Source organism: Sinocyclocheilus anshuiensis, unplaced genomic scaffold (genome assembly GCF_001515605.1).
Source record: "Sinocyclocheilus anshuiensis isolate Anshui unplaced genomic scaffold, SAMN03320099.WGS_v1.1 scaffold430, whole genome shotgun sequence".
NCBI lineage: Eukaryota > Metazoa > Chordata > Actinopteri > Cypriniformes > Cyprinidae > Sinocyclocheilus > Sinocyclocheilus anshuiensis.
In genome coordinates this window covers 443397-456061 of record NW_015547641.1, presented here as the reverse complement: position 1 = coordinate 456061, position 12665 = coordinate 443397, and positions in this window count along the sequence as shown.

The following is a 12665-nucleotide window of genomic DNA, read 5'->3' as shown; positions in this document are numbered from 1 at the left end:
CCCCCCCCGCTGCTGGATGATAACCAATAATTTGTATTCTACTTTTTCTCTGTATGTTCCTAATGACAGTTGTATGATTGGTTTATACAAACACATAATAAGGCATAGATAATTAATAGTTTCTATACTGTAATAAATGTTATGTCAATTAGCATTGCATTATTCATATATTTATTTATTTATTACCTGGAAATGACTTGAAATTACCTTTTTTTTTTTTTGCTACAACGATAGCGGGCTGCCTTTGTCCATATTGGGATTTCCTGCACGTCCTAAGTTATTATTACTTCTACAAGGCCGTCTGGACTCTGCACGAGAGCGCCCTTCGGCTTCAAGAATGAATGAAACATGCACTGCATGAGAGGGTTCAGCGCTCCATAATGTTCACATCGTCTCGTTTTGGATATGAATAAATCGTCTGGTCACTATCTTCTTTCTTCGCCCATGGGTACACACATCCAAAGTGCGGGCACAGAAAAGGTGAGTTTAGGTGCATCTTGACAGATAGATCACGGTTGATCTGTCAGTCAGATGCACGTAAAATGCATGCACTCTTATGTCAATGTTGTTGTTAATGTTTAGGTTATTTTAGCTTCGTTAAACTGCACTGTTAAAAAGAGGGCGATTTTTTTTACCATTCATCTGAACTGTGTGCATGCATTTTAGACACTTACAGTGATCTTCCTCCATCTGTGCAACTGCCTTCCTTCTATCAACCGAGTTTCAATTTACTTCAACTGCTATGTGCTCTGGTAATATCAATGGCATGACCCATTTCAGGAGCTGCTAAAATTATGATTTAAAATTTCACTAATATATTGAAACGCAGTGATGCAGACTCAAAAATCCAACACCGGTGATTGACAGTCAAAGCAAAGTGTGGTTTGAACGCCCCCATAATTTTTTTTTTTTTACCCGAGTCAGACCGGCCTGTTATTGGCTGAAGCGCAGGGCTCCACTCCAGCAGTTTGAAAAGTGCCCGTCAAACGCTGACTCGCTCTTTTTCTCCATCGGTACCTTTGTCATTTTTTTGTAAATTTTTTTTGTAGTACTTTGTACTTTTGGTCGAAAATAAATGTAGCGAAGTTGAATACTTTATTTTAATTCTACTCAAGTAAAAGTACCACAATTTAATTATACACAAGAAAGTAGAAAAACATGTACTCAAGTACTGTAACAAAAGTATTTGTAATTAGTTTCTTTCCACCTCTGCATATACCTTAATTCACCTTGTAAATATGAGTAGATTATTCTTTTTACTGTGTTAAGAGGGTCGGTGAATGTGGTCAGCACAAGAACTACAGTAGTTTAAGCCGCAGTCACTCTAGACATTGAGCATGTGAAGTTTCACTGTAAAGTTGAGCAGGAATGCAGGGAAATTGGCTTGAGCTTGTGTTTCAGTGTCCCACATTCACATGCGTATAAATGGAAGTCAATGGAACTGTTGGAAATTCAGACACAAAGATCAGGGAGACTTGATGTATCTTCAGCAGGTCTCTTCATTGAGAATGTGCTGTGTGACGCTGCAGTCATCAAAGTTCAACTAAAGCTGCGTTTCATTGTAGTTTATATATATTTTACAGCAGTGGTTCTCAAACCTGTCCTGGAGTACCCCCAGCCCTACACATTTTGTATGTCTCCCTCATCTATCACACCTGATTCAACTCATCAGCTCATTAGTGGAGACTGCAAGACCTGAAGTGGGTGTGTCAGATATAGGGAGACATACAAAATGTGCAGTGCTGGGGGTACTTCATGGAGAGGTTTGAAAACCACTGTTTTACAGGATCAGTGTTCACCTGGGTGACATCCTTAAATAAAGAATTCAATTGAGGTATTCAGGTATCGTTACCTGCCCCAGATTATAGAGTTTAGGACGGGGCTCCACGAGCCATTAAAGACAATAGGAGAGAGTTTCTGTAATCTGGCTCATTTGACTTACGATGAAGAGAACAGGAACCTCATGCTAGAGACTTTGCTTAATCATTCATCCAATGTCATAATTTTTTACCTTAATTAGGGGTTCAAGTGCAGTAGTGACATCTACACCTGTGACTCATGTTGTACCAGACACACTCTGAGGGACACTGAAGGCCAAACTGCATCAGTGTGAAATGTTTATCCATTTTAAATGGTTCTATTGTAGTAGCCAGGTTTTGAATAAAGCCTTTTATAACCATTGTTTATTTAACAAAAATAAAGCCAAAATGGAAAAGCCATGGGTGACCATTTAAGGATACCCTTACTCTTAACATAGGAATAAAGAAGGTAAGTCACGGTCAGGCACTGCTAATCAAATGCTAATCAAAATATCTTTGATTAACTGATCATCAGCAAATATGAGCACCTCTATAAACGCAGAAGTTTTGTCAGTTTGCTGGGGTGTATTCCAGAAAGCGGGTTTTGTTGGAAACTCAGTTTGTTAACCCCAGAAAAGGGAAACTCAGGGTTTTCGATTCCAATAAAAGACAAAACAAAACCTCTCGGTAAGTTACCATAGTAACTTACTCTTTACCAACATAGTTCAACGATTCGGTGTTTCCCGAAACCATAGTTCAAACTAACATTTGCAAACTGCATCGCAAACTTGTGTCGTTGGAACGACAGCTCTTCACCTGTGGTTAGAGGCATAGGTCGTTGTTAGTTTGCTGTGTCGACGTCATTGATTGCGCCGCACCTGGGGTGTGTTCTATTCAGAGTTATCGACATATATTTTACCATCCACTTTGAGGGATTTGGAAGATTGTGGTGCATAGATCTTACCTAATTCGATAGCCCTTCTTGCAAATGTACAAGGGCTCATTTACCACAGGGCTTGACACTGGGATAAGGGTGCCATCGATGATGCCAATCACTCTGGGGATGTTGTCAATACTGTAGAACTGTTGATTGGCCAGCTGGATTTCTTCAGGAGTTTGGGGGAAAATCAGGATGTTCTTCATAAGCTGTAACAGCAAAGGTGTTACTGCTGTCACGGTTTTGCCCACCACCTCCATAAAACTTCCAACAGCATAATAAGTGCAGTGTAGCTAACAACTGCACCGCTGAACTTAAGGCGTTGTTTCTTCTTGTTGCCCTCTGAAGATGTGGTTTCACAACCTGTAGTAGTTCAAGGATATTGGCCCTTGGAAGCCGGAATTTTCTTAAGATGGCATCATCAGATAGTGAGTCAAGGGGGGTAAAATATGTCCCTATGCAGGCATTTATATACACTGCCTGACTTCTGCGCCACCTTCTGTGTCAGAGGACGTTACTCAGCACATGAGGAGGCTTCAGATGGAGGTGAATCAGGGGAAGAGAGCAATAGACAAGGACCCTTTGGTGATTTTGAAGGCCCAGGCTGGAGAAGGCCTGATGTTGAAGGGCCAGACTTGAGGGGGCCTGATGTTAGAGGCCCAGGGTAGAGGGGGCATGATGTTGAAGGGCCAGACTGGAGAGGGCCTAATGTTGGAGGCCTGAACTTTGAAGGCAAAGGCCTGGTTGATGCACATGCATCTATACCTCCAAGGATCCCTTCCAATGCTTCAGGCCCCAGGATGGCCAAAACTTTCTCTTCCTCTGTAGTGAGAGGAGGAACTGAATTGATACCCCCACCAGTCTTGTTTGCTTCCCTCTTACATGCCGCAGCTCTCCGTTTTGTCACACTTGCGAAGTCCCTCCAGTTATTCCTGACTTCTTCTGGGCTTCGTTCGTACCCATAGCCAGCAACATTTATTTTTTGAGTGATTTCTGCCTAGATTTTCTTTTTATCAGCATTTGCAATGCTGTTTTTCAGCTTTGAAAATAGCTGGATTTTATTATTGTCCACCTCCTCCTAAAGAACTGCAATTTCATGCTTTGAAAATTGGGGTTTTCGTGTCATTTTCATTAACACATGGCTGAATGGCAAGGGGACTTAAATAGGAAAAATTATTGAGCAAAATAAGCAACAGGTGCCCACAACAGTACATCACAGTTTTTTAAAAACCCATCTTTTTTCATTTGTGCTTATGTAGCCTATCAATATTAAATAATATTCATATTTATATGAAATTGTGAAATTATAGACATTGGGATCAGAAAAGAGCACATTTTTAACTCCGTGTGTGTATATGTATATAATTTATTGCGGAAACAAATGAATGTTGCGTTATTACTCCACTCCTACGTAACGTCATTTCAAAAGCATAATTCGAGTCGAAGAAAAGAGAAAATAAAACCAAATTACTGTAGGTGGCGGTATATGCTCATGGCACCAGTCGGCTATTAGATCGAAGAAGAAGAAGAACAACGTCATAACGACAACTCAAACCAACGTGGTTTAAACGATGGATTTGCAACACAGGTACCATGGTTTCGGGAAACAGTCGTGACTAGCTAGTTCGTTTCCACAACGATGCATCGTATTATAGTGGTTAATCAGTTACGTAGTTGTACGGGAAACGCACCCCTGATTGGGAGCAGGTTTTGTTGAAACAAACCCAGAGTTTCTGCATATCTCCTCCCTCCTCCCACAGCTATTGGACATGAGCTGTGATGTTGTTGCCTTCCCGTTGCTGTTAAAACCAAGATAATTTGCATTAGACCCTGTAGAGAGAAGAAGCTGGTTCGAGTCCTTAGAGACTTTTTCGGAATAAATGTAAGAACATGGGGTGTCCTTACATTAGAAATCTGATTGATATCGAGGCCGAACTAATTTGCGCAGCTTTATGTCGGGAGAGGGTTTTGCGACCCCGTGTAGATATACTGTCACTCCCAGATGAATACCTAATACATCCTTACATACCTTAACAATATCATTTGTAGGCATGCGCTGAAATCAGAACAAATTTTGTGCATTGCTCTACGCTTCCCTTTCATGGGAACTTCGAACTGCGTCCTCTAGGGGTCCAATCGAGAGGGAGCTCAACCTACAGCATGTTCCAATGGTGGCACGGTGTACTGTAGCAGGTTATCAGGCGTAACAAAAGCTGAAACTTCGGCTGTGTGAGGAGTCAAGGGCACCTGCCAGTAGCCCTTGAGTAAATCCAGCTTCGAAACAAAGGTAGCGGACCCCACCCTGTCTACACAATCCTCCATACGAGGTAAAGGAAAGGAATCCGGCTTCGTAATTGCGTTGACTTTTCTATAATCAGTGCAAAAACGGGCAGTACCGTCACTTTTCGGAACGATAAGACAGGGGGAACTCCAAGCGCTGGAGCTCGGAACAGCCAACCCATTTTCGAGCAGGTATTTCACCTCATCCTGCATTACCTGGCGCTTAGTCGGGTTCACCCTATAAGCATGCTGCTTAATTGGTGGATGGTCTCCCACATGAATGTCATGGTACACTACAGTCGTTCTAGATGGTACATCGGAGAACAAAGTTAAATATGTCTGGATTAACTGACAAATATCTGCTCGGGGGACTTCGGACAGATATGACAAATGAGACTTCAAATCTTTAATAATCTCAGAGTTTTGCAAACAGGCACCAGTAACAGAGACACTTAGTATGGTCAATCCATCTGTATCAGGACAATCAGGAGCAGGTACATACATAATGGATATAGGTGCAACTGGGGCGACAGGACATTTCATTTCGTTGTCACGCGAAACATAAAACTTCAACATATTTATGTGACAGACGTGAGTTTTCCTTTTACGGTCAGGTGTACGGATTACATAATCAGTTTCACTAAGTTTAGCATCAATCACATACGGACCAGAAAATTTCGCCTGCAAGGCTGATCCAGGGACAGGTAACAAAACCAAGACCATATCGCCCTTACCGGGTGATGGGCGCCGCCATGTTAGTTCGCGCTGAATCCGAGCTGCACGCAAATTTATCCTCTCCTCCCGAAACACGTTAAGTAGATCTCCGGTAAACTGGGAGAAGAGCAGAGTAAACTTTATAGTTACCTACACAATCTGTATATGATATCAATAAAAACATGTCGTCAGATTATATTTGTAAGGATCATTGTTGCCGTTTCCATAGACATCAGCGTGCATTTTACAAACTGTAAATGTATGGTTTTGCTAGTACTTGTGTGTATTTAAATGTCTGAAACCTAAAATAAGTATTATATGGTTGAAAACAATGAATATTTGTGATAATATGACAAGCGCTTAGCGCATCCGATCTGGCTCGTGCCAGCCAAAGCGCGATAGCGGATTTAAATTCAGCGGTTGATGACGTGACGCACTGAAAGTTCTAATCACACCGGTGTGATCGTACGCTTCAGGGACCAGCCAAGACTGATCACACTGGTGTGATTGTACACGTCAAAGGGTTAAAAGAACGTGAAACGTCTTTTTTGTCAAATCGGGTCTTAATTTTTACTTGAACAGACGCCATAGAGGCACGAGCTAATTTACACACGCGATGCAAACGCTCCTGAAATGAACTAACATAATCCAAGATATTGGTGGCATCATTGGATTTACAACCCATCATTTTTTCTTTCAATAATTTCAGCGGACCTCTCACAGTGTGGCCGAAAACTAATTCGGCAGGACTAAAGCCAAGCGATTCTTGCTGAGTCTCACGCACAGCAAACAATAATAGGGGTAAACCCTCATCCCACTCTCTTTCTGACTGAGCACAAAAGGTACGCAACATTGACTTTAAGGTTTGGTGAAACCGTTCCAACGCACCGTGATTCTGGATGGTACACACTAGAGACTTCATGTTTTATATGGAGTTGTGATATCACTTGTTTGAATAACCGAGACATAAAATTTGTGCCCTGGTCAGTCTGCACCACCTTTGGTAAACCAAAGGTAGAGAAGAACTTCGTTAAAGCTCGCAGAATTCCCTTGGTTTTTATAGTGCGTAAAGGCACAGCTTCCGGGAAACGGGTGTTAGAGCACATCATAGTTAATATGAACTTATGTCCGGACTTAGTCTGTGGCAAAGGACCAACACAGTCTAATATCACCCGCTCGAACGGCTCACCAACAACAGGAATGGGGCAAAGAGGCGCTGGAGAAATCGACTGATTTGGCTTGCCCACAATCTGGCAGGTATGGCATGACCGGCAATATTTCACAACATCTGATCTCAACCCAGGCCAAAAGAAATGCCGTAAAATGCGATGGTATGTTTTTGTAATGCCCAAATGACCCGAAAAACTGTGATCGTGAGCTAACATCAACACATGAGAGCGAAATTGTATGGGCACGACTATCTGATAAACTGCGTCAGCTTCACATTCAGAAACCGCTGGCGTTCTTTTCCACATCAGCAACCCGTCGTCCCAAAAATAAGCAATAGGTTGTTTAAACACATCTTCCTTTTTCACAACGGTAGCTCTGCAGCGAGCCAGTGAATTATCATGTTTTTGCGTGTTCACTAAAGTGACCCTATCAATAGTTGAAGACAGAACAATTTCAGCACCAGGTACAGTAGACAGCGTTTCAGGGTGCTTATGTTCTATCGCCACAGAAAGCTCCTGGCAAACGTCAGCGCTGTCAGGGGAAGCCAGAAAACTGTCTGAAAGTTCAACCACGTCACTATATTTACGTGACTGCGCTCGCGTAATCACACATGCAGGAAATACGGAAGTTAGGTTCGAAACCAAGTCTACAACATTTCGTGGTTCAGAAAGCGGATCCTCAACTACTTCAGGGAACGGCAATACCTTTCCACCGGCAAGGTCATTACCAAGAATCAAATCAACTCCTTTAATAGGCAGTTGCGAACGAACAGCGATCTTACCAGACCGAAAACTAGGTCAGATTGAAGGTTTATGAAATGTAAATGACTATTCCTAATTCGATTCCTTGAACCAGCACATCGGAACCACAGTACGAATCCCTAGTAAATGGTAAAATACTGCCAAGCACAAAGCATTGGGCCGACCCAGTATCTCGGAGAATGCGAATGGGAACTTTGTCTCTTTCCTGTCCCGTAAGAAAAACTACCCCGTCAAAAACAAACGGATCATACCCAGAATCAATTCTTTGCTCATCAAAATCAACCGGACGACTCGTAACGCAAACAAATCTCACACCCTTCGGCACCTGACGTTTCGGGGACTGACTTTTCTTTTTCAAAACTGGACAACCAGCAATGAGGTGGCCAGCCTCATGGCAATAAAAACATTCACGTGATTCACCCTGATTCGGTATAGTAGTTTTTACAGTTTTCCAATTCTTTTCAGCCCCAGATTGGGAAGATTCACGATGCACAGACGAACCGAAAGCATTTTTGTGAGTCAATACAAATTCATCAGCTGAAACAGCTGCTTGCGCAAGCGTCTTTACTTTTTGCTCATTAAATGTACGACAATCGGGTCTGGTAACGTGTCTTTAAAATCCTCCAATAACACAAGCTCACGAAGTTGGACTGACACCATTTATCAAAAAGAGTTCCCTTTACACGGGCGAACTCAATGAAAGTCTGGTTGGCGGCTTTTAAATGACCACGGAATTTTTGCCGATAAGCTTCGGGAACAAGCTCGTATGCCCTAAGAACCGAGGCTTTCAAAATATCATAATCTAATCTCTCCTCGATGTACAAAGCCGCACAAACTTCTTGAGCTTTACCAGTCAGTCTGCACTGCAACAAGAGTGACCAAATCTCTCTTGGCCAATGCAGAGCGACAGCTATATGCTCAAATGCACTGAAGTACGAATCAATCTCCGCTTCCCTAAAAGAAGGGACCAAACGAATCTGCTTACTGATATCAAACTCACCCGTACTTGGGGGATGTGGAACAGGAGAAACAACAGGAGGAACACTGGGAGAAAAATTGGGTACAGACGCTATAGGGGTTTGTGATCCACTCACCGGCCTAGTCGAAACGCGGTGAGCCTCGAGTTCACACTGCCTGACACGCAGAAGTTGTTTATCATGTTCTTGCCGCTTAACTTGTAAATCAAGCTCTTTAAGTCTGATAGCCAATTTCAGGTCTTCTGTGTTTAAACCTATCAATAGATTCGGATCTGCTCCGTTCATCACAGAAACAGCGTCGACATCCCGTAACTCCGGTTCTATTTTTAAAACCCCTGCCAACACCAAATTCTCCTGCACCACATCTCTTATTGCCTGTTTGGTAGCCACTTTAGGTATAGATATATCATAATAATCTGCAACAAGACTTAAGTCAGACTGGCATGCATGTAAAGCCTCAACAGTAGGAGATTGTTTTAAAGCCTCGATACTAAACTCCATTATTACACTCCCCCTTTCACAAGTAAAAACCGCCAATCAGACAAAAAAAACAAACATACTCACCAGCAAGGCAAATCTTACTTACGAACGAATTAGATGAAACGGACGAGCCCCCATTTTATTACGTCCGCTAGGGGTAAGACGCAATAAATGAATAAAAGGGAAAAAGTCGCACCCCCCGACTTCTGAAGAGCGGAAGTGGCGTTTTAAAAGGACTGCCTGCTGATCACACCAATTACCGCTGATAGACGGCACTGGCAGCACTCCTAGTAAATCAGCAGCGATCTGAAACTCAAACAGAAAACATCCAACAGAACACAAATATTATGGAAACACAAAAAACATCATAACGTAACACTGCCCTACTGCATTATTGTGAAATTGCAGTTTTCTGATTATCAAAACTGCAGTATTTCAATGATTATTTGCAGGTAACATGCAGGAAATGCATTATATTTTGTACAGCAAAAAAAGAAAAGAAAAAAAGCACTACAAAGTTCTGCATTTACTGCAGTTTACTGCATCTTATACCAAAAGACAAGCATGTGTCACACACAGACAAGAGTAGTTCAGGTAAACAGAGAGGTTTATTGTCAATGCTGTGATGGTCGGAATCGAAGGCAGGCGAGTATGAGAGATATGTGATAGTTCAGGGTTTCTAGCTTCTTGGTAATCTGGGGTCAGATAGTTGCAGGAATCCTGGAGATGAACCGGGGCTGAGGAGAATTGGAATCGCAGAGACTTAATAGACTTCTGGAGGTAAGGAAACAACAGTAATGCAGGTAAGGAGTCTGGCAATGTTCAGGTAGTGAACGGTAGACCGGACACTGGAATACTGAGTGGAGTGAGAAGATATAGCAGGCTTGATTGGTGATGCAGGTGATCAGAATTCGGGTGATTGGGATCTGGTGTGTGTCGGAGGTGGTGACTGTGCTGACGTGAGTGGTTGTGATGATTTCCTGACAGCATGCTGGTGGAGGGCTCATGATTTTGGGCTTGTTTTGTAGCCACAGGACCTGGGCACCTCACAGTCATTAGCCACGTTTCCACTGTCACTTCTGGGGCTTGATCGTGCCTCGTCGGGGCTTCCTCAGGGCCAATGGCCAGGGTTTTTTGGCCCGATGAAAACCAGGGGCGTACTTAGTGATTTGGAGGCCTTGACAAATTTCAGGTATGGGGCCCCAACGCAATAACTATTTGCTTTTACGCCTAACCCTTATTTTGGTCGCTCTCTCACTCTCATAGATTATAGCTATAACTAGTTCATTTACCCCTTCACAACTTAAGTAAATAATTACTAAACCTGATGCTGTTCTAAAGCCATATTAGGCTACCTTACTGAAAACCTTGGGCCAAAGTGGGCCAGCTAGGGCTTGAGGAGTAGTTATGAACAACTTTCAAATTAATTTTAGCTCAAAACTCACTTTGAGACAGCAGCAAGTGTTTGAAATAACTTCTGTTTGAGATCTGACATGGATTATAATCACCATACAAGGAAGAAATGTTTATATGCGATGCAAAAGATGTGCACGATTGCCATAACCATAGTAAAAATGGTAATTACGACCGCTTGAAGAAATCAGAAAAATCATATAGGCTATCACAATTGTGTATTTATTTGGTTACATATTTTATCTGTCAGTAAGTCTCATCCCTTTATACCTGAATGTCTGATGTTCACATTTAGCTCTGCGTATGTCATAAAATATATCATAATATATCATAGTTTTTGTTCGGGAGCTCCCTCTGTTTCTCTGACTGAAAATATAACAACCTGCAAACATGTCCTTGCATGGCCCATGCTGGCCAGCCCACACCAAACCTAAACAGGCCCAGTGCGGGCTTTCCCAGGCGAGGCCCACAGCTTTACAATCATTAGAAAATCACAGGTGGGTGAGTTTGATCAAAGTTGGAGCTAAACTCTGCAGGAAAGTGGTTCTCACAGCCATATTTGAGGTGTAACATACATGAGCCTGTCATCGCAACGCTGACCTCATACGTCATGAAGTTCGACACACACTTGTGGTCTTCACACCCACTTGAAGACTTCGGCCAAATACAGGAAATACGTCATTTAAGTAATCAAGTGGTCAAGTGCAAAGACTGCAAGTGTGTGTATTTGGACAAGGCTTAAGTCAGGAAGTAATTGCAGTAGTGAAGGTTCTAAAGAAGGGATCCTCAAATCTGTCCCACGAGATCCACTTTCCTGCAGTTTAGCTCTAACCCTAATCCAACACACCTGAGCATGCTAATCATTGTCTTCAGGATCATTAGAAAATCACAGGTGGGTGAGTTTGATCAAAGTTGGAGCTAAACTCTGCAGGAAAGTGGTTCTCACAGCCATATTTGAGGTGTAACATACATGAGCCTGTCATCGCAACGCTGACCTCATACGTCATGCTCCCAGAGCTGCTTCCGTGTACAACTGTTGGCTCAAGCTACATTAAAGTGATTATTACGTTTTGAATATGGATATTTTTCTTACAAAAACGCATTGATTCGCTACAGAAGGTCTTTGTTCACCCCCCGGAGCCGTGTGAGACACTTTTTTTTTATGGATGGGCGATTTTTATTTAAGTTCTTTTGGACTGAAGCAATGCAACACCCGTGCGTGCCATGAAACAGCTTGAAATATCAAAGACAATTTTTAATATAACTCCGACTGGATTCGTCTGAAAGAAGAAAGTCATATACACCTAGGATGCCTCGGGGGTGAGTAAAACAAAGCCTAATAAAAATTTTTGGGTGAACTAACCCTTTTAGTAACATGTGGTAGAGGGAGTTAGCAATAGCAAGCAGTAGTAGCCAGCATGGCTCACTTGCTGAAAACATTGTGCTGTGTCCTGGTTGGGAAATGTGTCATTTCAAGCCCAGTCTAAAGGACTTTTTTTTTTCTATTTAATGCTACGTTTACATGACAACGGTGTAGTCAAAAATGGAAAAGTTTTTCCCTTGAGTTTTTAAAAAAGTTTCACGTATACACAACAACGTTTTCAAAATGATTAGCGTTTGCACATATCCACGAAAACGGGCAAAAACGCTGCATTACGTATGCCAGGCCAGTAGTTGGCGCTGTGACCTTGTTAGTAAACAGTACCTGTAGGGAAGTGACAATTATATGATGTATATGATGCGTCTCCGCTGTTGGTTGTAATATTGGTGAAGTATATCCACACTTAGCTGAAGAAGCGTTAGCAAACTCTTGAGCAGAAACAACAGTACCATATACTCCGCCATTGTTGTGTATGTTTGTTCGCGCTTGCCTTTAAAATCGACACGTACTGCGCATGTCTACATACCTAACACATACTACGCACACGCATGACGTCACGTTTTCAAAGATTCCCGTTGTGGGTGTTTACACGGAAACAATAATTGTGGCGGTTTCAAAAACTTGCACTTTGAAACCTGTTTTCAGAATTATGTTTTCAGTCCCCAAAACGCTGTTGTCATGTAAACGAACAGGCAAAACGCATAAAAAGTTTCCAGTTTTTGGCTGAAAACATTGTCGTGTAAACGGCCTGCA